At 37.5% G+C, this 27,212-nt stretch overlaps 1 protein-coding gene and 1 pseudogene across 2 annotated transcripts in view; one reads left to right on the forward strand and one right to left on the reverse strand.

Annotated features, from left to right (window-relative positions):
- The window catches only part of RABGAP1L (RAB GTPase activating protein 1 like), an 808,684-nt gene that overhangs the window by 527,653 nt on the left and 253,819 nt on the right, over positions 1-27,212 (forward strand). The gene's annotated exons all lie outside the window — the stretch shown is intronic.
- Positions 5,123-7,492, reverse strand: LOC139436344 (kinesin-associated protein 3 pseudogene; annotated as a pseudogene).

Raw genomic sequence — 27,212 nt, forward strand, 5'->3', positions numbered from 1 at the left:
CTCTTGTATCTTCTACTTCTGTCTCTGAGTCAGCATCATCTCCTGTTCAGTAATCTCTGAACTGGTCTTCCTGCTTGTCTTCCTGTCCCTTCCATTCCATTATTCTCCATAACATCAAGAACTATGTTGATAAAACTCATATCAAACCATGTCACTCCTAATGAGTTTATATGGCTACGAGTTTCTAAAAAAGAGTCTGGAGGCTGGCAGAAGGTTTGCCCTCATGCACAACTGAGCAGAGTCAGAGAGACAGATAAAGCAGATACAACCCCCAGATATTGGTTCCTTTGAGGGCTAAAGAGACCCATGGGAGTTATGGTCATGGCCGATGGGGTTAATTACCAGGGCAGATGGCCCCTCTTTGGAAATGGTGTTTATGTGTGATGAATCTGGACTCAGATGGGATCTCCCTTCATAAGACTTTCATGCTAATGTGCTGGAGGTGCAGTTAATGTTGGGGTTTAAGATATATTTAGGGGATTTGAATCTCTGGACTGACAATGTGATAGCCAGATCCTGAGCCTCAACAGACTCCAGCACCTACAATCTGATTTATTGGACTTACCACACTCAGCTAAGATGGAGGTGAAGAAGGACAACCACCACACCATGGAGCCTAGAGTGATTACAACTGAAAATGGGAGGATTGCATCCAGCATCCAGGTGGAATCTGAGCCTCCTCTTGACATAAAGGTGCAATGGACACAACCAATCCAGTGTCCACATAGAAGAGGTGGCATTGGATTGGGAAAAGTGGACATAATGGACAAAGGGTATGGGGAAAGGCAGGAAGAGATGAGAGGTGGAGGCGTCTTCGGGACATGGAGCTGCCCTGGATGGTGCTTCAGAGGTAATCACCGGACATTGTAAATCCTCACAGGGCCTACATGATGGAATAGAGGAGAGTATGGGCCATGATGTGAACCAATGTATATGAGGTGCAGAGGTGCCCAAAGATGTACTTACCAAATCCAATGGATGTGTCATGATGATGGGAACGAGTGTTGTTGGGGGGGGGAGAGGGGGGGTGGGGGGGTGGGGTTGAATGGGACCTCACATATATATTTTTAATGTAATATTATTACAAAGTCAATAAAAAATAAAAAAATTAAAAAAAAAAAAAAAAAAAAAAAAGAAAGATGTATTGAGACGCTCTCCCAATGGAGGTAGTCTGAAGAACAGACTTCAGACCCCCCTTGGAAGGGAGGAACCTGAATTTATACAGAACTTTCCTAGGCAGGGGAATGATAGTTGGTGGGAGGGGGTTGAGGGTCTGAGTGAAGTGCAGGGGCCAATAGGAAGCCCTAGAGGTGTAATCTTTTCCTGATAGTGACTAGAAGATAGTGGGTTAGGGAGTTATGGTTTCTTGGAATGCTGCAGGAGCAGATGTTTCTTTGTTCTGTAGGAATTTTATCTCCCTCCGATATGTGGGTAGGAAGGTTTCCATTTCCCTTGACTCCGGTCTCTATGTGGTTTCTTTATTTAACCTGTGGGGAAGTGCCATGCCCTTGAACAGTAGGCTTATGGGGGATGGGGTTAGCCTTTCTGCAGGGCATATCAGGGGAAACTGAGCTGCAGCTTGTTAATTATTGCAAACTTCTAACAGATAGAATCTTGAAAGTTATGGTCCTCAGGAATGAATTTGATAGTAGTGTTCTAGTCATTTTCATGGTATACTTTTTAAAGGTAGGGTTTTGAATAAAAGCACCTTATAAATTTGGCCTATATAAATCATTTTTATGATTATCTGCCAGCTGTGTGAAATGTTTAAGTGCTCCCTATTGTCTGGAAAATGGATTATGAAAGCATCTTCTAATAAATGCTTTCTAAAGGAGATCATTGCAGTTATTAAGAATATTGTTTCAATTCTAAATTATTTAGATTGTGCCATAGAGAAGGAATGCTATCATATTGTATCACCTGGAAGTAGTTTAAAAATGGACCTTGTACAGGCTCCCCATTTTTTAAGTGACAGAAGTTTGAGGAGAAGATACTGTCTGCATTTCTGGAGAGTATTTCTGGGCCACACACTGTACTAAAAAACTTTATATACATTATCTCACTTATTCTTTTTTTTAATGTATTTTTTATTAGGGAAGCTGTAGGTTTACAGAAAAATTATTCATAAAGTGGAATTCCCACATACCCCGTATTCATAACACCTTGCATTAGTGTGATACCTTTGTGACAATTGATAAAAGAATATTGTTGTAATTGTACTATTAACTATATTCCATAGTTTACATTAGGGTTCACTATTTGTGTTGTATAGTCCTGTTTTTTTTTTAAATTGTTTATTCTAGTAACATATATATATATATATATATATATATAACCTAAAATTTCCCCTTTGAACTATACTAAAAACTTAAGATATATTAACTCACTTGTTCTTACCTTCTTCAAACAAACTGCTACCTTTCACTTCCTTCATATAAGTTGGCCAATTTAGAAATAGGTGGTGGTATTGGTGTGGTGGTGTTTTAATTTATATGGGTCGACATTCTAATTATCTTTGTTCTTCATCTCCACATTATCTACTCTCATTTTAAAGTTGAAATCCCAACAGTTCTCGACATCAATTTAGTCCCTCAGCCCATTTCTCTCTCAGCCTCATAACCAATATACTCCTTCTGTTTGATTTAGCAGGGTTTCTTCAGGTTAAATTGCTTCTCCTGATGCTCCAAATAATCTACTCCAGCTGTTCTTTTCAGTTACTTTACCATTAGCATTCATTGTTTTGCCTTTTTAACCAAACAATGGTTTGACCTTTTTATCTTTTATTCAGGACCTGAGGCATAATAAGGCCTTATGGCCTCCTACTTTTCAGGTTGTCTCACTAAGGCTTTCAGAAGCTCTTATAGTTTAGAATTATACTTGACATTTTGCTTGTTGTCCATGTCCTAGTAGTATAACCCGTTTTGTTCTTCTTTGCTGAGAAATAAAGCCAGAAAATTTTCTGTACTTGCGTAGAACAATTTCCTGCAAAGTCCACTGGCTCATAGACCTATTGGCTTGTAGTGTGGGCTATGACATAGTCTTGTAGTTGTTTTTCACTTAAGGCATTTAGTGGCCATGGTGTAGTTGTTCTCCTAACATTCCATGAAATAGATACATATGACTTCTAACCAGTTGTCTTGGTTATGCTAATCACCAGATAGGCAAGAATTCTTTTTGTCCATAAAAATCCTTAATAGAGAGGAAAATTAGTGCATCCTTAGTGTCCACAATTTGTTACCTGGCAAATCTATTTAAAAGATCGTTTATTAATATTAACGTATGCTTCTTTATAATAGGATGAAAGATAAATATGTAGAAGAACTGATAAACATTCTAGTTTAAGTGCCTACCCTTTTCTCCATTAAATAAAATCAACTCACATTTTATCTAATCAGTAAGCTATCAACTTGAAAAATAGACAGCTTAAAATAAGCAACTGTCAGTTGAAGTTAATAGTGCTAAACATATTTGGATACCATGAATCAATCTTCAACAAACTAAATTTTCAGGCTTTGAAAAACTAGTCACCTTGTAAGCCAAAATTCACTTTGCCTGTTCACTTATCTCAAAGTATTAATCTACTGCTTTGTCAGGCCTTATACTTTCTTTAAAAACTGAGTACAGTTGCTTTTGGTTTATGTGTGGTAGTATACCACATGGGACTTTCCCAACTATTCCTTGTTCAATAAGAATCTCCTTAATAGCTAAGGAGCTTGATGATGCAGTCCAGTACTGAAAAAAAAAAAAATATATACCTGTGACTTTTGAGGGATGTACAGAGCAATTCTTTCCTCCAAAGTCAAGTTAACCTGTTATAATTTGTATAGAATTCATCCTCCAGGAACCTCTCTCTGAAGCTTTCTCTCTCTTTACTTATCTCCCATTATTCCTTCCTTTTATTTTCTCCTTTTAGTCCTTTGTCCTAGGGCCCTCTCTTTTCTTCTAGGTTTGTGGCCTGGGTTTTCAGTTATCGATTTTCACCAGTTTTACCCTACAGGATGTTTCATATCCAAGTAGGAAGAAAAAAAAGAGTAAAAAAAAAAAAAGCAGCTTGCACTGGCCTTCAGGATCTATCAACTACAAGATAATAAGATATTTTCCTCAGCCAGGATAAATACCTCTTAGCATAATGTTGCTTCTAAGAATCTTTACCTCATTTCTTTTCTTTGAACTGTATTACAAAAAGACCCTCTTCTGTCCTGCTAGTCCACTGTGTACCTAACTCCCAAAGGAAAAAGGAGAATATGTGCATGTCTCAGAAAAAGGCTGAGAGAGAAGGAAGATTCCTGTCCTGCCTCAACTGATAGCTCAATTGGATTTTACTAAACTCTTAATATTTAGTAATTCCATCCTTTTTAGAGATCCTTGGTATCCTTATCATTTATCATTGTGTACTATTCTGGTGACATTTAGTAAAACATTGTATATCGGGCTGAGCATGAATATGATGGGGACCCTTAGCAGCCCTTATGAATCCCTTGCTAGTCTTGGGGAGAGAGACAAGGACAGGAGAGGTCATGATAAGCTTATAGCCACAACTGGTACAGTGAACTGAAGTACCTGTATGCCTGCAGATGTTGGGCCTACTTCTTTCTTAGAATACAATAGGCTTTTTGAGGCCTTCTTTATCCCAGTGTTGCAAATGACTTTTTAAAATTGACAGCATTTTTTTTAATTGTGTATTTTCCTCTAAGAAATATAAGCCATTTAAAAATTATCTTTGGTAATTAGAGATAAATTTAGATTTTATCGGAAAATGTATTGAAAACTTTCCATTACATTTTTGTACTTTGTGTTTCTTTTTAATAGAAATTAATCACTTAATATACATAATGTTCTGCTTGTTATACAGTCCAGTAACTTTTCAATATTTACTCTTGAATCTCATAGAAAGTATTATTCAACATAAAGATGTGGTTTGATGAGTGAACAATGTCAACATCAACTGTAATTAATACAAGGTAGAAGGGGTTGGAGGTAATCTGGAGCTAACAACATGGAAAAATAAAAAGTAACACAGACCCATAATAGTACCAACATGCATTATTAGATCAAGATTCAGTTAATCTAACCCACACAGATTTCTTCTCAGCAGAGAATACACATAAAAAAAAGTGTTACTTTAGCAAGCTCTGTAACCAGAGTAGTAAGGTTCATTAGGGCAGAATTCATAGCTGTGGCAGGGCACCCAAGAATTCCAACTGATTGGCCAAAGACATCCATTGCAAGGCTGCCAGGAAATGAATGCTGTCCAACTACATCTCGATTTTGAAGGTGATAATCACTGAAGAAATCTGGACTTATGGCTCCTTCCGAGGCATTAATCCATCTGAGTTGTAGAAAAGGTCAGCTCTTTGAAGAATGTCTCCTTCATGGATGTATGGCTCAATTTGATCATCATCATAGAAGTACAGCTTACTCTCATCCATCTAAAAATTCTCTACTATTTCCAACCACTGAGAGTTATGCCTGTGAAACTTTTCACTCTGAATTTTCTTAGCCCATTCTCATCATGTTCCTCTATAATATCTAAAATATTATCCCAAACCTTTCAGATTTCATTTTTTTATCATGCATCAGATCTATGAGGTATGCTGGAGACTGTTTTTCCTTGGTTATGACATCTCTGGTGGCTTGATGGAAAACCATTTGGTAAAAGACTTCAGTGATCTGACACACAAATTCATCATCTTCCTTTTGTGCCTTTAGCAATTCAATGAGTGCAGGTATTATCCAAGTTTGACTAGCAGTGCAGCATGAGAGTCATCCATAGATTCAGCTCCCGTCATTATCACCACTTCTAAAACTAGGTTATCTTCTGCATCACCTAGTTTTAGTTTATCCTTGAGATACGGAACCAACTTGTACTCCTTATGAACTACTTCCCAGTCGAAGTCTGGGATGGTTAGATTTGTAAGTGTTCCCAAATATTCTATCACAAACTCCTCCTCTTCATAACATTAGGCATCTGGGCTGCAAGGTTCCCAACATGATCAATTAATAAATTTTTAATTGGTCCTTCATGCTGAGAAATATTAGTAATCATTTTCATTAGTACTGGATCCTTGAACTTCAGAACCTTCTTTATGAGCATTTTCAGCCCCTTTCCTTCACAGATAAACTGTACATTCCTCTTGTTAGCAGTAAGATTAATGCAGAAAGAAATGAGTTCCAAGTCAATTCACTCATCTGAACATTCAAAGAACATCTTCATTAATTGTGGTTTACAGTCAGTATATGCAAACATTGATTTAAAGCTGTCATCCATGTTTATGTGGTAACACACAATCCAATTTTTTGTAGTTTTCATTTCCTAGAAGTGCAGTGAGTCTGGGAAGAAGTCCAACTTGAACCATCTTAAATCTTAATACTCAGTCCAGTGTCAAAAGGTAGGTTTTGTGAAAGTCAGAGAGTGATATTCAGCAGATCTTCATGCTCACAAGGTATTATTTTTACTAGTTTTTCAACAATAACCATCTCCACCTTGTCATTTTTATTCTCCATAAAAATGCTGAATTTCTTCAAGAAAGACACAACTAGAATAAGCAATTCAAAATTGTCCCAATCAAGAGCCTTCACCAGCATGTGCACTGTGTTCTTATTCCTCTTCTTCAATTCTGTATGAGTATCCTCAGCAAGGTTCAGAAGCAACTTGTAAAAGCTGTTCATGTTTGACTACAAGCCCCTGATATTTTTTTAAGTTTTTTCATGATCCTTTTCTAAGATTTGGTTTTCAAGGGCTTCATCAACAGTGTTCTTCTTCGTAGAAAGTTCTTGCCAAAAGTTTATGTCGTTTAACTACAATCAATGATATTTATATACAGAACTCCAATTGTATAATGAGTGATAAGTCCATAAAATTAAGAAAAGCTGGAAAAGCAAAAAAAAAAAAAAAATGTAAATTATATTTGTAGCTAACTCAACACTTTGCTGCCAGTCCTGTTCCAGGACCCTTGCTAATGTGCCAAGGGCAGTTGTATTCAATAATTTTTCTTCCCAAGTTATCAGGATTTCGAGCAAGCAGCAGGATCAAGGCAGAACCCCGAACCTTGTCAGGAATATCTTCATATGATTCCGTGTATTCATCCATGTCATTGATATTAGCAACTTCATCAGTTTCTCCTTAAATGGAGGTAGATCTTTAGGCTTGCTTGATTCTTCTTTTTTTCTTTTTCCTGACAATGCGTCACAGCAGTGCTGTAGATAGCACAACAGCTGTTCTACCTCATTTAATTTTGAGGGATGAATGAATTTATATTCTTCAACCACCTTCTGTGCCAGGGAAGTTGTATCTTTGTTGGCATTCAGCAGACTCTTAACATGAATGATTTTTTTAAGCATAAATTTCATTCTCCCAACATTGGGTCCCCCATTTCTCCAAGAATGGTAGCTTCTACTTCATACTGAAAATGAGTGCTTTTTCTGATGGATGTATATCAGTATTCCCTCCTTTAATTTTCCTTTTGAGGTATCTGGAGTTCTTCCCTTGCATAGTGGCAGTAACAGCGGCATGGGGTGTGATGGCTAGGGGTAATTGAGGGAGACTGGTGGGTCTATTTTCTGGGATGGTGGCTAAAAGTACTCCCACATCCAGAGGTGATGACAGTCCCAGGGCCTGCAGGGTGGGGTAGTGGCAGCACTGTGGTTACTACAGTGAGGTCGCCTGCTCCTCCCAAATCTCCTGGGCTCAAAAACACTGGAGCTGCCCAGACCCACCTACCCTCCATTACATTTTCACGAATCATATAAACAAACTTCATTTGTCTGATCTTTACTAGACTTGATAACAAGGAATAATTAGAACCTGGTAGAGTTTTATCCCTTATCCCTGATCTTTTAAGTCATAGAACTATTCCTAGTCAGTCAGTGAACATCTGTTAAGTCTTCCTAAATTCAAAAAAAAAGTCCTTGAAATTTAATCCAGCACTTGGATAAAACCTTTTCAAAAATTGGGCTTTATTTACATAAAATAAAAAGAATAAGCACTTTTTCCACTTTTCCTTAATTGGTCTATTTTAAGGAATTATTTAAATTAAGTATGGCTAACTCAGATGCACAAAAATGAGTGAAAAGGCTTAGATATAAAATAAGAGGAGTAGTGGGGACATGGATAAACTAGAGAGTATATGCCCCATGTTAAGAAGCTCAAATTCAACTTTTGTGAAAAATGCTATGTTAGAGTTTGTGGGAAGATGATGGAGTGGGAGCTCCAGGACTCAGTCCTTCCGCTAAAACAACTATTAAACAGGCAGGAACTGTCTGAAAGAAATACAGCATACCAAAATGATGAAATGCAGTGAAGGCAATGTTGCAAGGGAAATTATAGCTCCCGATGCTTACATTATAAAAGAAGAAAGACTTTAGATCAGAGACCTATTCTCAAAACTGGAAGAAGTAGAAAAAGAAGACCAGCTAAACCTAAAGTAAGCAGAAGGAAGGAAATAACCAATATTAGAGTGGAAGTAAATGAAATAGGAAACAAAAACCAATAGAATCAACAAAACCAAAAGTTGGTTTTTTTAAAAGATTAATTAAATTGACAAATCTTTAGTTAGATGCACAAAGAAAAAAATGGAGGGGATACAAATAATAAAAATAATAAATGGAAAGGTTGACATTATTACTGACTGCTAAAATAAATAGGACTATAAGAAGATGCTATGAAAAATGCCAATAAATTTACGCCAATAAATTAGATAACCTAGATGAAACTGGCAAATTCTTAGCAACACACAAAGGATCTATATTGGCTGTAGAAGAAATAGATGCTCTCAAGAAGCAAAGTACTAGTAATCAAAAGCCTCCCAACAAAGAAAAACCCAGGATTAGATGGCTTCACAGGGGAATTAATTCTACCAAACATTCCAAGAAGGTAACTCCAGTTCTGCTCCAACTCTTACAAAAAATCGAAGAGAAAGGAAAATCTCTGTAATTCATTCTATGAGTCCAATATCACTTAAGCCAGATAAAGATACCACACACATACACAAAAACTATAGACCAATATCTTTTATGAATATAGATGCAAAACCCTCAACAAAATACCAGCACAGTGAACCCAACAATATATTAAAGGAATTATATATTATGATCAAGAGGGATTTATATCTGGTATGCGAGGTTGGTTCAACATAAGAAAATTAATGTATTACACCACATTAACACAATGAAGGAAGAAAAAGAATAATCATCTCAACTGATGCAGAAAAAGCATTTGACAAAATCTGGAATACAAGGGAAGTTTCTCAGCATGATAAAGGGAATATATGAAAAACCCACAGGTAACATCCTACTTAATGGTGAAAAACTGAAAGCTTTCCCCATAAAATCAGGAACAAGATAAACCACAGTTACTCAACATTGTATTGAAAGTTCTTGCCAAAGCAATTGTAATAAAAAGTCCTCCAAAATCTACAGAAAAGCTTCTAGAGCTAATAAATAATTTCAGCAAAGTGGCAGGGTATGAGATCAACACCTAAAAATTAGTAATGTTATATACACAAGCAATGAACAATTAGAAGAAATCAAGGAAAAAATTTCATTCACAATAGCACCTAACAATTAAATATCTAGAAATAAATCTAAGGATGTGAAATACTTGTGTACACAAATCATCGCTACATGAAGTTAAAGGAGACCTAAATAAATGGAAAGACATTCCATTTTCATGTGTTAAAGATTATGTATCTTCAAGATGTCAGTCCTACCGAAAGCAATTTATAGATTCAGTGCAATCCCAATCAAAATCCAAATAACCTCCTTTACAGAATAGAAAAGCCGTTGATCAAATTTATTTGGAAGGTTAAGGGGCCCTGAATAGCCAAAGCCACACTGAAAAAGAAGAATCAAGTTGGAAGATTTGCACTTCTTGATTTTAAAACATTACAATGCCACAGTAATAAAAAACAGCATGGTACTGGCACAAGTATAGACATAAATTAATGGAATTGAATTGGGAGGTCAGAAATCAACTATCACATTTTTGACCAACTGATTTTTGACAAGGGGGCAAAGACCACTTAACTGTGAAAGAATAGCCTTTTAAACAAATAGTGCTGTATAAACTGGATCTCCATTTGGAAAAAAAAAAGGTCCCCAAATTACACCTTACACAAAAATCAACCGAACTATGAATCAAATACCTAAATATAAAAACTAGCACTATCAAATCCCTAGAAGAAAACATAGGGAAACATCTTCATGACCTGGTATTAGGCAGTGTTTCTTTAGCCTTTATGTCTAAAGACAGGCAACAAAAGAAAAAAATAGATAAATGGGACCTCATCAAAATTAAAAACTTTTGCCTCAAAGAACTTTTCATGAAAGTAAAATGACAACTTAAGCAACTGGAGAAAATACATGGAAATCACATATTTGATAAAGGATTAATATCCAGAATATGTAAAGAAATCCTTCAACTTAACAAAAAGACAACCCAATGGAAAAAAAAATGGGTGAAAGACTTGAATAGACATCTTTTCAAAGAAGATATACAAATGGCCAGAAAGCACATAAAAAGATGCACAATATTATTAGCCATCAAGGGAATGCAAATCAAAACCATAATGAGATACCATTTCAGGGTGCCTGCTATTTTTAAAAAGCGGAAAATGACAAGTGTTGGAAAGGATGTGGGAAAGTAGGAACATCTCATTCATTCCTGGTGGCAATGTAAAATGGTGCAGCTGCTGTGGAAGACAGTTTGGCTTAAAAAGGTAAGTATAGGGGAGCAGATGTGGCTCAAGCAGTTGAACACCCACCTCTCACATGGTAGGTCCCAGGTATACTTCTCAGTGCCTTATAAAGAATATGAGTAGACAATGAGCGGACAGAAGCACAAACAGCAAGTGGACAGATCAGGGAGCCATTTTGGGGTGTGGGGGTGTGGGGAATAGATTATGGAGCTATCATATGATCTAGCAATTCCATTACTGGGTATATACCCAAATTAATTGAAAACAGGAACTCAAACAAATATTTGTACATGGATATTCATAGCAGCATTATTCACAATTTCCAGAAGATGGAAGTAATCTAAGTGTCCATAAACCAATGAATGAATAAAATATGGTTTATACATACAATGGAATATTATTCAGTGGTTAAAAGGAATGAAGTCCTGATACTCAAGACAACATGGATAATCCTTGAAAACACTGTATTGAGTGAAATAAGCCAGACAAAAAGTACAAATACTATATGATCTCACTGATGGGAAATACTTAAAATTAGCAAACCATTAGAGTCAGAATCAAGAATAGAGATTACCAGAGGATGGATTGAGGATGGGGAATGGGAAGTTAAGGCTAAAATGTGCAGGGTTCATGTTTTTGGGTAATGGATGGTGGTGATGATAGCACAACATTGTGAATATAATTAACAGCCCTGAAATATGTGTATATCTGAGTGTGATTAAAGGGGGAAATGTTAGATTGTATATATGACAACAGGATAAAAAATTTATTTTTTATGGAAGTGGATGTGGCTCAAGTGATAGGGCCCCCACCTACCATATGGGAGGCCCCCGGTTTGATCCCTGGGGCCTCCTGGTAAAAAAGAAGAGAAAGTGCATCTGCACGGTGAGCCAGTGCCCGTGTAGTGAGCCCAGTGTCTACAGAGTGCCTGCATGGTGAGCCATGTGCCCATGCGGTGAGCTGAGTGCCAACAGGAGTGCCTGTGTGGCAAGCCCAGTGCCCACATGGTGAGCCCAGTGTCCATGTGAGTACCTACCTGCATGGTAAGCCAATGCCCATGCAGCAAGCTTAGTGCCCCCGTGGTGAGCCAGTGCCGGCGCAAGTAAGCCACACAGCAAGATGATGGCACAATAAAAAAGAGAGATGAAGGGGAGAGTCAAGGCAAAGCACAATCAATAGGGAATCTTTCTCCACATCAGAGGTCCTAGAGGAGAAAGACTAGAAGATAAAAAGAGAAATAGATACAGAAGACCACACGGCAAATGGACAGACAGCAAAAACAGCAGGGTGGTGGAAGGGGAAGGGAAGAGGAAACAAACAAACAAAAAAATCTGTGTAATTACACTACACAGAGAACCCTAAGTTAAACCATAGTCTATAGTTAATTGTACAGTTATAAAAATGTGCTGTCATCAAAATATTCCTCACCAATGCAATGTGTTAATAACTGTGTGGTAAATGGGAATTCTGTATTTTATGTATGATTGTTCTGTGAACACACAACTTCTCTGATTAAGGAAAAAGTACTATGTGGCCAAATAAAATGAATCATTCAGTCAAAGAGGTGGTAGTTTGTGACCTCTGATTTAGATAACAAGATGAAATGTATTCTTTTTGAGGGGTATTTGGAGATGGTAGAAATTATTCTAAATCATGATAAAATTAATATATTCTTGTTTTCAAAGCCCATATTACAAAAGATGGACTTATGGTGCCTGTAGAAATGACACATTCTTTAAAAGGAATTGTAGTTATGCTTGAAGGCATAACCCAAAATTTCTCAAAGTGTAATTCATAGACAGCTTTTAACTGAGCAACTGGTGTGACAATTTCAAAACTTACTGTAATGCTACATTAATCAACACTGTATTGTACTGGTATAAGAATGGTTATGGGTTAATGGAATAGAATTGAAAACTCAGAAATAAGCCCATACTTTTATGAGCAATTGATACTTTAAAATATATTTTTAATTTATTTTTAGAAGATACATAGATCACACAAAATGTTACATTACAAAATATAGGCGGTTCCCATATGCCCCACTCTCCACACCCCCATTTTTCGCATAACAATAACTTCTTTCATTAGTGTGATACATTCATTGCAATTGATGAATATGTTTTGGAGCATTGACACACAGCCTGGATTATAGTTTACATTGTAGTTTACACTATCTCCCAGTCCATTCAGTGTATTATGGCAGGATATGTTATGTCCTGCATCTGTCCCTGCACCATCATTCAGGACAACTCCAAGTCCTGACAGTGTCCCCATATTACACTTCTTTTTCCCTCTCCCTGCCTTTAGCAACTCCTGTGGCCACTGTCTGCACCTCAATGATATAATTTCTTCATTGCTAGAGTCACAATAATTCTATAGTAGAATACCAGTAAGTCCACTCTAATCCCTTTTTTTTAAAAAAGATTTATTTATCCCCCCCCCCCCGCCCCCCAGTTGTCTGCTCTCTGTGTCCATTTGCTGTGTGTTCTTCTGTGACCACTTCTATCCTTATCAGCTGCACGGGGAATCTGTGTTTCTTTTTGTTGCGTCATCTTGTTGTGTCAGCTCTCTGTGTGTATGGTGCCATTCTTGGGCAGGTTGCACTCTCTTTTGTGCTGGGCGGCTCTCCTTACGGGGCACACTCCTTGCGTGTGGGGCTCCTGTATGCGGGGGACACCCCTGCATGGCAGGGCACTCCTTGCACCCACCAGCACTGCACATGGGCCAGCTCCACACGGGTCAAGGAGGCCCAGGGTTTGAACCACGGACCTCCCATGTGGTAGGCAGATGCCCTATCCATTGGGCCAAGTCCGCTTCCCTAATTCGTATTTTATTCCTGCATCCTGAGAACACTGGGGTTGTGATGCCCACTTCACCTTTCAGTTGAGAGGAGGCTTCGATCCCACACAGCTGGAGGATGGGACTCTCGTGCCTGCAGTTGTGGACTCTCAGTTCCTTGAGCATTTGATTTTTGACAAGGGTATCAAAAACAATCCAACAGAGAAAGAACAGTCTTTTTAACAAATGGTGCTGGCTCAATGGATATTCACCAGAAAAGAATGAAGTTGAATTGACTACCTCACACCATACACAAAAATTAATTCAAAATGGATCAAAGACCTAAATTGCAGAGCTAAAACTATAAAACACTTAGGAGAAAAGCTTAAGTATAAATCTTTGTAACCTTTGATTAGGCAGTATTTCTTCAGTTACTAAAATACAAGCACAAAAGAAAAAAAAACGATAAATTAGACATCAAAATTAAAAACTTTTGTGCTTCAAAGAGCACTATCAAGAAAGTGAAAAGACAATCCTCAGTATGAGAGAAAATATTTGTGAATTACATATCTCACAAGGGACTTGTATCCAGAATATATATAGAACTTAAAAACCAACAATAAAAAGACAAATAATCTGATTAGAATATGAGCAAAGGATTTGAATATATGTTTCTTCAAAGAAGGTAAACAGATGGCCAATAAGAACATGAAAAGATGATCAATGTCGTTAGACATCAGGGAAATGCAAATCAAAACCACAATGAGATACTACTTTACACTCCCAGTAGGATGGCTATAATCAGAAAGCCAGACAAAAGTATTGGCTATGATGTGGAAAATTGGAACCATCCTAGTAAATGGTGTAGTTGCTGTGGAAAACAGTATTAATTGCTCAAAAGATTATACACATGGAGATACCATATGGCCCAGCAATTCAACTCCTAGATATGCACTGAAGAGAATTGAAAATATGTGTCTAAAAAAGTGTACATTAATGTTCACAGCAGTGTTATTCATAATAGCTAAGAAGTGGAAACAACCTAAGTTTCCATAACTGATGAGTATATAAACAAAATGTGATATATCCGTACAATGGAATATTGTTCAACCCTAAAAAGTAATGAAGTTCTGATATATGCTACTACATGGATGAACCTTGAAAACATTTTCTAAGTGAAAGAAGCCAGATAAGCCCCATATTGCATGATAATATTTATATACAGCATCCATAATAGTCAAATCTATAGAGAAGAAAGTAGATTAGTGGTTGTCAGGGGCTGGGGGTAGGGATTGGGGAGTGACTGCTCATGGTTACAAGGTTTCATTTTGGGGAGATGAAAGTTCTGGAATTAGTGGTGAAGCAGGCTAGGTAGGGAATCAATAGATGGATCTGGAACCTGGCAGAAAAACTGCCACCATTGAACACGTGTACTTCAGTGCCCCCAAGATGGCTGTGTAAGATCCTCATGAGAGCCTCCCATTCAGAACGAGATTTCCTCTGGAAGCCACGAAAAGCTCCAGATATTCTCCAGGGGACTTATTATTGGGCCTTCCTGGGGGATTGATGAGTGGGGTAATCAATCAAAACAGCAAGCAGCTGGGACTCCTCCCATGCCATTAGCAAGGGGGCAGAATAATTAATGGTTTAAAAAGCAAGCATAAAGGCCTTTTGCTCTCTCTTGCCTTCACCCTGGCTCTGTGCCTGTTCGCACCCTATTCTGGTCTTCTTTGCCCCCTCCTGGATCAATACACAAGTAAACCTGGGGATTTATTATCTGTAATGGGGAATTGTATTCTATATGTCAGCTCACTTTATCACTCTTCAACCCTTTCCCCTCTACCTGGGACCTATGACCTGTTATTTTCTCCCATTTCTCTTCCCTCCTTACCTTAATAATTACTGGCCTAATCAATGTGGCTTGCTCTTGAAATTCATTTCTTGCGACTTAGTGAAGAACCTATACAAAATCCGGTAACAGTAGTGATGGTTGTATAACCTTGTGAGTGTACTAAAAATCACTCAATTTTATACTTTAAAATGATTAACTTTATGGTATGTGAATTATATCACTTTTTTTTTATTTGAGGGAAGAGATGATGCTTGTTAAACATGTAAATTCCATAGTCTTTTGAGGATATGGCCCAGAAGTTTGCTTGTTTAAGAAAAGTTCCCAGGCTTTTTATTTTAAAATTTCCTAAGATCAAGAAACATTGATTTAATAATCGTATATTTTTATACTTTGAAATGTGTTTGGTTTAAGAAGTTATGTGGTTTTTTAAAATCATTTTAATCATCAATGACAGCAGTAGCAGTGAGTTTTGGGGGAACTTCTTTCTGTACCGTATGGGAGCTTTCAAATTATATAGGCAAGGTTCTTTCTCTGGAGGAGAGAGAAGAAAGTGATGGAGAGACATGAGACAGGGGACTTTTACATTTCTTTGAATTCATTACTCTGGCAAATTCAAAGAAGTAAAGTAATAGTCCAAGGTAATGAATCCAGAGAAACAGAAAACTTAAGGGAAATGTCTAGAAATGTTCCGGTTGCTGTGTTCTTAATGTTGATTCTGGGGGTTAAAATCTTGGTCTGTTGATTTTTTGAAGCTATTTTGGTCAGATGTGATTTTGAGCCCATCAGCAAAGCCAAGTTGACAGAGAACAGTTGAATGTTTTTATAGCTAAACTTCCTCAGGAATAGTAGCTGGATCAGATTTGCCACATAATAACATTGCAGATGAATCATTATTATGAAAAATAAGCAGGTACAATTTCATAAAGATTAAGAAAAGAACACGGTGGACACTTTTATAGTTAGCAGTTGCCAAATAAGGAGTAAAGGTGCATTTTCCCAAAACAGACTATTTGGGTTCTGTAATGTGAAATACTTCAGGTACTTGCTTGTACACATTGTATACAGATTGACCAGGCTGAGTCCTCAGTCAACATTTATTGTACTATGTTTTAGACCAGTGACAGTACTTGGTAATGGAGACACAGAATTTAACAGATGTTTTTGAAAGGAAGCAGGTTGGAGTGGCTAGAGACAAAATAGAAAACTCTTGTTTTAGGTTGAACCACAAGAATTTGTCACTTTTATAAATAAAAAATTATTGAATATTGACAATTTCTTATGGTTCAGTCTAATGTTATATTGAGAAAAGCGTTATGCTGGAGATGAATGCATCAGAAGAAGGAACATTTAATATAAACTGGGGGGAGTTTATGAAAGGTTTCTCAGAGGAGCTGAATTTCTCATTATGATGAACATCTAGGCAGAGAAGAGGGAAAGCAGTAACACCAGGCAGAATACCATGTCAAAAACAGTGGATTCACAAACTGTGGCACATTCAGGGAATTACAGTATAACTGGCAGGTAAAATAGGAGATAGAAAATGATGAAATTTCAACTGGATAAACCTTGGTTTTTTTTTCTTAAAGAAGTGAAAAACCCAATAATGAATTTTAAGCTGAGAAGGGAACTATTTTTCAGTTACTATTCTTAGTAAAACATAAGCTATGCTCTACAGTGATTCAGACTGCAAATTCACAGAGTACAAATACTGTAATTATAACTAGAAGCTGCTATAGAGTAGGAGCTACATATATCTAGATTTTTTCTTCTTTCCTCTTATCTTTCCTTCCTTTCTTCTGCTGCCTATCTACCTGCCTGCCTTTTCTTTCTTTCATTCATTCATTCATCCATTCAACACAAGATCTGGCGTCCAGGTATTTGGAATTGCATTCTTAATTTCAGTATTCCAAACCTGAGGATAGCTTACCCTATTTACTGTTTTCTTATTTATAAAATGCTGAAATAAAAACATTAGAATTAATGCCAATGCATTGTTTTTAAGATATTTTATCTCACTTTTAGCCAGTGTCTTTATCTCTATTGTACAGTTTCCATTTTCAGGAAATTCTTTTAGAATTTTTAATATTTAGAATAAACAGAATAATAAATTAGTATAAATTAACAAATAATAAATATGAAAATGTTTTAGAACTGCTGAAATATTGGAGAAATCCACCAACTAGATAGTCCTTGCAATTTATTTATTCAACTTAAATCAGAAGGAACTTGACATTTATATTACATTAGCTCTCTTTTAAGGATATATTGACACTATAGATTTTAAAGATTCTAAATAGTTTTTTTAAAGATTTATTTACTTATCCCCTCCCCCCCAGTTGTCTGCTGTCTGTGTCCATTCGCTGTGTGTTCTTCTGTGACCACTTCTATCCTTATCAGCGGCACCAGGAATCTGTGTTTCTTTTTGTTGCATCATCTTGTTGTGTCAGCTCTCCGTGTGTGCAGAGCCATTCCCAGGCAGGCTGCACTTTATTTCATGCTGGGCAGCTCTCCTTACGGGGTGCACTCCTTGCGCATGGGGCTCCCCTATGCGGGGGAAAGCCCCTGCGTGGCACAGCACTCCTTGCACGCATCAGCACTGCGCATGGGCCAGCTCCATGTGGGTCAAGGAGGCCCATGGTTTGAACTGTGGACCTCTCATGTGGTAGGCGGATGCCCTATCCATTGGGCCAAGTCCGCTTCCTCTAAGTAGTTTTTAATATGTGTTTAACTTTTCAAAACTCTAATCTTAAAAAGAGACAAATTAGAGAGTAATTATTTACTTTTAAAATGTTTTTGTAAGAATTAAACATCTCTTCTGTCTTTCCTCTAAGGACTGAACTTCAGGGTAACCAAATAGTTGATGTAAGAAAGTTATTCTTTATAAAAAATTAATAGATCATAAATACAGAAGGAATGATAGATTTAGAAAAATCATCATTTTGGAACTTCCAATTAAATAATAGATATAGGCAATGATCATTAGGTGAAAATTTAATGGACTGGAATAACAGCATCTGGATGGCCCAATCAGTCTTAACATCAATAAAAGTAAAAGAACTAGACATTATGAGCCTCCTTATTTGATGCAAAAGGAAGTATACAGTTGGCTGAAGGGCTGCAGGGCTGCATTTGAATGGCAGGCCAGGAAAGCTCAGCTTTCTGGAGCTGGAGGAGAAGCTTCTGGTGTCCTTCCTGATCCCCTCCCCAGGACACTTTGGAGCCAGTCTCCACCTCCATGATGGGTACAAAATCAATAGGCAAAAATCAGTATTGTTTTTTGTACACAAGCAATGAACAACTGGAAGAAGAAATCAAGGGATTAAAATCCATTCATAAAGGTAACTAAAAGAATCAAATATCTAGGAATAAATTTAACCAATATGTAAAGCACATGAACACAGGAAACTAGAAAATACTGCTAATAGAAACTGGAGAGTTGAATAAATGGAAGGACATTCTGTGTTCATGGATGGGAAGACTAAATATTGTTGCTATCAATACTGTCCAAAGCAAGTTAATAGATTCAATGCAATCCTAATCAAAATTCCAATAACCTTCTTTACAGAAATGAAAAAGCCATTCATCAAATTTATTTGTAAGGGTAAGGGGTCCCGAATAGCTAAAACCATATTGAAAAAGAAGAATGAAGTTGGAGGAATCATACTTCCCCATCTTAAAACTTATTACAAAGCCACAGTAATCAAATCAGCATGGTATATATAGACCCATGGAAGCAAATTGAGAATTCAGAAATAGACCCTCACTTTTATGGCCAACTGATTTTTTTCAAGGCTGCCAGCTCCACTCAGTGGGGAAAAAATTGTCACTTCAACAGATGGTGCAAGGAAACTGGATTTCCATTTGAAACAAATAGAAGAACAACCCCTACCTCATACTCTATATAAAAATCAACTTAAAATGGAACAAAAACCTAAATATAACACCCTTGAGCAAAACACTGGGAAGCATCTTCAGGACTTTGTGTTATACAGGGGTTTCTTGGACTTTACACCCAAAGTACGGGCAACAATAACAACAACAATAAAATAGATAAATGGGACCTCATCAAAAATTTTAAAAGTCCTCAAAGGCTTTTTCCTTCGAATATTCAAGTAAAAATTGTCATTGTGGGAAGATGGGATGTACTAAAAAGCAGAGCTGAATGCTGTCACAAAAACAACAGAGAAAGAGTCAAAAGCTGTTCAAGGGAAGTGGACATGGCTCAACTGATTGAGCATCTGCCTACCATATCGAGGGTACAGGGTTCAATCCCCAGGGCCTCCTGACCCTTGTGGTAAGCTGGCCCACGTGCAGTGCTGCTGTGCGCAAGGAGTGCTGTGCTGTGTAGGGGTGCCCCATGAGCAAGGTGTGTGCCCCACAAGGAGAGCTGCCCCACGTGAAAAAAGTGCAGCCCGCCCAGGAGTGGCACCACACACACGAAGAGCTAATGCAGCAAGATGATGCAACAAAAAAGAGATGTAGTTTCCAGTGCTGCCTGATAATGCAAGTGGACTCAGAAGAATACACAGTGAATGGACACAGAGCAGACAACAGGGGGAAAGGGGAGAGAAATAAATAAAATAAGTCTTTAAAAAAAAAAGCTGTTCAAGGGACCTGCTTTGGGGGTCAGCAGGCCAGGACAATGTTACACAACTCCCAGGAGAGTGAGGGATAGAGAGACAAAGAACTTAAAACAAAACAAAACAAAACAAAACAAAAAAAGAACTGGAAACAACAAATGTGAGTTACCAAGCCCCTGTGGCAGCTGAGAAGGGCTTCTTTCCCCAACCCCCAAGATATTAATCTGGGGTAAAACACCTTTCTCACTGCAGCCCACTGAGAGGGGAACATCTTCCCCTGTCAGCTGTTTCAAGGGAAAGGGGAAGGGAGGTCGGGGTGCTTTTCATCAGTGAATTTGGCCAGCAGAGCCCACTGTAAATCTCCAATATGGAGATTTAACACAGGAACACAGGAAAGCTTTCTGGAGCAGGGGGAGAAGCTTCTGGTGCCCTTCCTGATCCCCTCCCCAGGACACTTTGGAGCCAGTCTCCACCTCCGTGATGGGTACAAAATCAACAGGCTGCAGAACCTCCTGGAAAGGTGCACTGACGAGCACCATCTGCTGACCAGTCTGAAAATTGCATGGACAAAAACTGTTCATGCTCTCTGTCTCCAACCCCTGGGAGAAAATCTGTGTCCCACTAGTGAGTCCCTGGTACAATTTTGAAAAACTTAAGCTGGGCCACTTTAAACACTGAGAATAAGTTGAACCAAATATCAAAGAAGAGCTGCAAAAAAATAAAAGATAAAAAAAAATAGGCAAGAGAAATTGGTCATCATTGCGAATTTACCAACATATTCAGATGCCTAGATAGCAGCAAAAATTACAAGCCATACTAGGAAACAGAAGAGATGACCTCGCCAAAGAACAAACCAAATATCCTGAAGAGATATAGGATTTAAGACAATCAGTGATAATCACACAACTCTCCTAAATTCAAAGAATTTAAAGAAAATATGGGGAAGCAGACATGGCTTAGCTGATGGAGCATCTGTCTACTATATGGAGGGTTCAGGTTTTGATCCCTAGGGCCTCCTGACCTGTGTGGTAAGCTGGCCCACGCGTAGTGCTGCTGCTGTGTACAAGAAGTGCCGTGCAACAAAGGGGCATCCCTGCGTAGGGGTCCCACATGCGCAAGGAAGAGTGTGCCCCACAAAGGAGAGCTGGCCCACATGAAAAAAGCGCAGTCCACCCAGGAGTGGTGCCGCACACATAGAAAGTTGACACAGCAATATGATGCAACAAAAAAGAGAGAGTTTTCCAGTGCCACAGGATAATGCAGGTGAATGCAGAAGAACACACAGCAAATGGACACAGAGAGCAGACAATTGGGGGGGTTAGGGGAGAGGAATAAATCTTAAAAAAATATTTGACTAAAGAAATAAAGGATATTAAGAAGACACTAGGAGAGCATAAAGAAACAATGTGAAAGCCTGCAAAGAAGAAAAGTAACAGACCTTATGCAAATGAGAGACATGATGGGTAAGATTAAAAATACATTAGAGGCACATAAGAGCAGATTTGAATTGCCCAAAGATGGAATTAGTGATTTTAAAGACAGTGCATCTGAATTGGAAAGACGGGCGAACAGGAAATGAAGAGAATGGAAATGGAACAGTCTCAGGGAATTGAATGACCATGTGAAACACACAAGCATTCAAGTTATTGATTTCCCAGAAGAAGAAAATGGAAAGGGGCCAGAAAGAATATTTGAGGAAATAATGACTGAAAATATCCAAACCTTTATGAAGGACTTAAATATCAATATTCAAGAAGGAAAATGTACCCCAAACAGAATAAATCTGCATAGACCTACCCCAAGACACCTACAATTCAGAATGACAAATATCAGACATAAAGAGAGAATTCTGAAAGCAGCAAAAGAAAAGAAAAGCATCACATACAAGGGAAACTGATAAGATTAAGTGCTGACCTCTCATTAGAAACCATGGAGGTGAGAAGAAAATGGTTGATGTATTTAGGGTACTGAAAGTGAAAACCTGCCAGCCAAGAATTCTGAATCTGGCAAATCTCTCCTTCGAAAATGAGGGTATGTTCAAAGTCTTCACAGACAAAAACTGATAGAATATGTTACCAAAATACTAGATTTATAAGAGATACTAAAGGAGATTCTGCAGCCTGAGAGGAATAAAACAAGGGCAGTAGATTTGTAGAAGAGTTTAGAAATGGAGATTATTAGGAAGGGTAAACTAAAGGATAAGAAGATAGACAACAGAAACGAAGGGCCAAATAGATGAAGTAAGTAATACCTTTTGCAGTAATAACACTGAATATTAATGAATTGAATTCCCCAATCAAAAGACATAGACTCAGGGAGCAGATATGGCCTAAGCAGTTGAATACCTGCCTCTCACATGGGAGGTCCCAGGTTTAGTTCCCAGTGTCTCCTGATAAAACAACAACCAACAACAAGCCAAAGAAAGGGAAAAACCAACTCAGGGAAGCCAGTGTGGCTCAGTGGTTCAGTGCCGGCTTCCCTCATATGAGGTCCCAGGTTCACACACAAAACACCTATCCTGATCCTAGAAGAAATAGAAGACCTCAACTAACCAATCATAAGTGAATAGATTGAAACAGTCATAAAAAAAACCTCCCAAAGATGGAAAGCTTGGGATCAGATGGCTTCACAGGAGAATTTTATCATTCATTCAAAGACAGTCTAATACCAATTTTGTTCAGTGTCTTCCAAAAAATTGAATAGAAAGAAATGCTATCAAACACATTCTATGATGCCAACAATCATCCTCATACCCAAACCAGATAAAGATAATACAAAAAAAAGAAAATTACAGTCCAATATCTCTAATGAATATAGATGTAAAAATCCTCAACCAAATACTTGCAAACCGAATCCAAAAGCATGTTAAAAGACTTACACACCAAGAAAAAAAATTTTCCTAGGAGATACAGCATATTTGCCTTATCTGCTTCTTTTCTTATGCGTAGCTCTCTTTACCTCTGGTGTTTGGCACATTCCAGTTTGGCAAGCACAGTTATATAAATAGGAAGCCACTGAAAGTTTAAATCAGGGTAATGTATGGTGAAATTTATGTTTTAAAAAGGTTATTATGGGAGAGCCAAAACAGTTGTGTTTTAAATATCAATGGAATATAACCATTGAGAATTAATCATTAAGAATAAATGCTGATATTGTGAATTGTTCATGGCTTTTACAAGTCTGTCCTCTAGTACTCCTGCACTTGTGGCTTTTATATTCTACAGAAAATATACATTTAAGGGTATGTGGTGTAATACTAAATTATTCTAATAGTATATATTTTGTGGAATTATGGGGGAGGGGTCACATTATACAATGTAGGCCAAATTTAGTAGATTAGTGGTTTTTATATTTGGGGAAATAAAGAATTCATAGAATACATTAGAATGTTGCATTATATAATCAGGATGACTAGATTTTTAGAGGTTGGATTACTAAAGGTTTATATGGGTATCTGGAGGAACTCAAAGTAATTTTATTTCAAAACCACTGAAAAGAAGTGAAAAAATGGATGAATGTCTACTTGTGGACATGAATATGAGACAGACTAGTGTTTATAGCAGTTAGGAGGATGCCAGGAAGGCCAAAAAAGGAGCGGCATATGCTTAAAAATTATTTTGAAGTGGGCCCTTTTTTTCTAGAAAAACAGTAACTAATGGCTCATCAATTCAGTGTGTAAGGGACCAAAGATACTCACTGAAAGGAATATCTTTATTCATTGATTCGATCATTCACTTATTTAAGAAATATTGAACACCTAATTTGTGCTGACATTGAGCTAAATCTAACAGATAGCCTAGTAGAAAAGAGAGCGTATCTTTGCCTTCATGGAGCTAATAGGCTCGTGGGCAGAAAGATAGATAAATACACAAAAAGTGTATGATTATAAAGTATAATAAAGTGCTAAAAAGGGAAAGTACAAACTGCCTCAAGATTGTGTAGCAAGGAAAACTATTTTAGGTAAGATTTTCAAGAATGGCCTCTCTGAGTAAGTGACATTTAAAGCAGAGCTCTCAGAGATGATTAGGAGAAATTCCAGGGATGGGTGGGACAGCACAAGGTAGGCTTTTGGGTAGGAAGAGCTAAAAAAAAAATGCCAGAACTTCTCGAACACAGAGGGCAGTTGGTAAGAGAGGTAGGTAGGAGCCAAAGTAGTAGGAGCTTGGTGGCCTTGTTAAAGACATGGGATTTTATCCCAAGTGCCGTAAGAAGCCATTGAAGGTCTTCAGGCATGGAATAGCATTGTCTGACTTGTTTAGAAAATCCCTATGACTGTTGTGAATGGCCTCGAAGGAGATAAGAATAGAGTGAGGGGCTACTGCCCAGGTAATATTTGATGGTAATTAGTTGAAAGTGTCAGCAGAGTAGGAGGGTGGTAGGTGAATTCATATTTCAGAAATAGAGGCCATTCTGGTTCTTAAGGAAGTGGTTGAGGATTGGGGATTCTTTGATGGATTCTTACAGCTCAGTGGGAGGGGATGAAGTGGGGCAGGACTGGAATGAATGGAATTGAAAAAGCATCCACCTAGAGCCAAGAGCATTTTGCTAAATGGATTTCCATTTTTTTCTTTGTTTATTGTTTGGACCCAAAATGTACTAGTGCAATTGAAGATCAAAGCTAACTTTAAGTCAAACTCTTAAGAAGTATTACGGCTGTATTTTACCCAGGAAAAATATTTGCCTGGGACAGTGGAACACAGTTTCCTCTTCCCAAAGCACTACACATATAGTTTAAAGGTTGAGAAAGAGGAATATATTGCAGGGAAATTTTGATGAAATTTTGTGGTTGCTAGCTTCTGGAAACATGATTTTCTATTTTCTCCCCCACAAGTTTCCTATTTGGGTGCTGTGCTAAGTCAGCAATTGGTTGCCTAGAAGGGAAGGTGACACAGAAATTTACAAAATAAAGGACACAGAGAGAGACACAGAGGAGGTAAAGATGGGACCAGAGGACTCACAGCTTCTGGAACTGAAAGCCTCAACCCTAGTTTCCACATCATATTTATTTAGAAACTAACAAGCAGCTATTTGTGATCAGAACTGCAACATCATCTACAATAACAGGAAACAATTGCAACATCTACAATAAGACAACATTACAATAGAACAGGTGCAACATTTTACTATAATAAGGTACAGGTTATACAAAGTTAAAATACTTCCTCACACAAACATTTTTTTTGTGCTGACCAGACTGGTGTTCCATCGAGTCAAGACCTGGTGTTCCTAAGCCGGTACTTTTGTCTGCATTATAGAAATGTTTTAACTTAAAGCCATGTTCCTACAACATTTGGGCGAAGCTATTTAGTGAAATTCAGACTTAACAAATTGGGAGCATCAATAATGACCTTTTACTTCACTTTTTTAAAAGGAGATACCAGGGATTGAACCCAAGATCTCATACATGGGAAGCAGGCACTCAAACACTGAGCTCCCCAGTGAAAGTTGTTTTTCCATTTGTTTGTTTTGTTTTGTTTTAAGGAAGTACTGGGGATCGAACCCAGGACTTCATACATGGGAAGCAGGTGCTTGACCTCTAGAGCTACATTTGCTCCCCTCACTTAACTTTTTATTTTTGTTTTTTAACCTTTCATTTTTCTTTCTATAACTTCTATAGAAATGTGTCTGTGGATTCTCCTTTCTATCTTCAAAAAATTATGGTGCAGGATCCTTATATTTCCAAGAATGACATAGCCTCTGTTGTAATGTCTATTTACATGCTGCATCAAAGAAGGGAAGGGCTTACTTGGCAATCTAAAAGTAACACTGTTTTGGTTTAGCATGCTTCCTATGTTTGTATTTTATTCTGGGATAGTGCCTTGGAGTGCTTGGAGCCAAAGAAAAGAATTGCTATGTGGTTAGGTAGAAAAAAGTATAATTCCTCATGAACTGTCATGGACAACACCATGATTATCCTCACTGATTAAAGTTAATCTTGAGAGCATAATAATTATTTAATGGTCCTTAAGTTATTTGTTTGTTTGCTTATTTACTAATTTGGCACTTTGAATTTTTCTTTTCTCCCAGAAATCTTTCCTGAAACATGTTTTTCACATTAGGACTTTTGAACTAGAATCTCTATTAATAAGTTCTATTTAAAAGTTGGTTTTCAGCAGACTTTTTTATAAATTAGGATTCCTGTTTCTCTTTTATTTCTTCAAAGAATTTTTGACCAACAAGGCTAAAACAAAAGTAACCTTTCTTAAACTATAGTGAATTATGAAAATGAGGTCATTTAAATTATCTACCATTATTATAAAACTTATTAGAAAATTTTAGTCATTTTATAAAAGATATCAATTTTGGCAGCTTGATTTTGATTTTTTGTCATGCCTTCATTGGGGCATGATGCCACCTGTTGCTTGTGGACAGTAGATTATATTTTGAACCCTGAGGCAGAGTACATATATAATGTCTAAAAGAAAAATGCAAGAATAGATGAAATGGAAAAAAGCAAACATGTAACTTATTTGAAACTTTGTAGTCTGTAGTTTGTTTATTCTTATGTAAAATTATGTTTTAAATCTGATTATCTTTAGCACTTATGTCCAGCACAGTATTTTATACTCATATTCTTTACGTTTGTTTTCTTGCTCATATATCTTCTTTTCAGAGTAGCTTTGTCCTAGGCCCAGAGTTAGTAGTCAGTAAACATTTAAAATATGTTAATTGATTGACTTAAGTCACATGTTTGCTTTTGTGACTTCACTGGGCAACTTTTTTGAGGTACTGGGTTGGAAATTGAGCCTGGGACCTTGTATGTGGGAAGATGGCGCTCAACCACTGAGCCAATTGACTCCCCTGAGTTGGTTTTTTCATTTGTTTGCTTGTTTGTTTTGTGTTATTATTATTATTATTTTTTAGGAGGCACTGGAGATCCAACCCAGGACCTCCCACATGGGAAGCAGGCTCTCAGCCATTTGAGCCACCTCTGCTCCCCTGAACTTTTAAAAGTCATTTTCCTGGCCATTGGTGTGAAAACAGTATAGGATTTGGAGTGAAAAAGAGCTTGCTATTCAGCCAGATGCTGCTACTCATAGGCTGTGTAGCATTGGGCAAATCATTCATCTCTTAGCACCTTTGTTTCCTCTTCTATAAAAAAAAAGATAATGTCCATCTCTTGAGGGCTGTTATAAGGATTAAATGATATAATAGTTGTCATATGCCTAGCACAATCCTTTCCTTTCAATAAAATAATATTATTTTCAGGTTAATTGAAAAGAATTGAATCAATTGTATTGAAATTAATTCACTTTATTTCAAAGACATTTACCTTTGAAAGAGTCCGATATTGTCGTTATGGAA

The sequence above is a fragment of the Dasypus novemcinctus genome, chromosome 13 (assembly GCF_030445035.2).
Source record: "Dasypus novemcinctus isolate mDasNov1 chromosome 13, mDasNov1.1.hap2, whole genome shotgun sequence".
NCBI classification, from domain to species: Eukaryota; Metazoa; Chordata; class Mammalia; order Cingulata; family Dasypodidae; genus Dasypus; species Dasypus novemcinctus.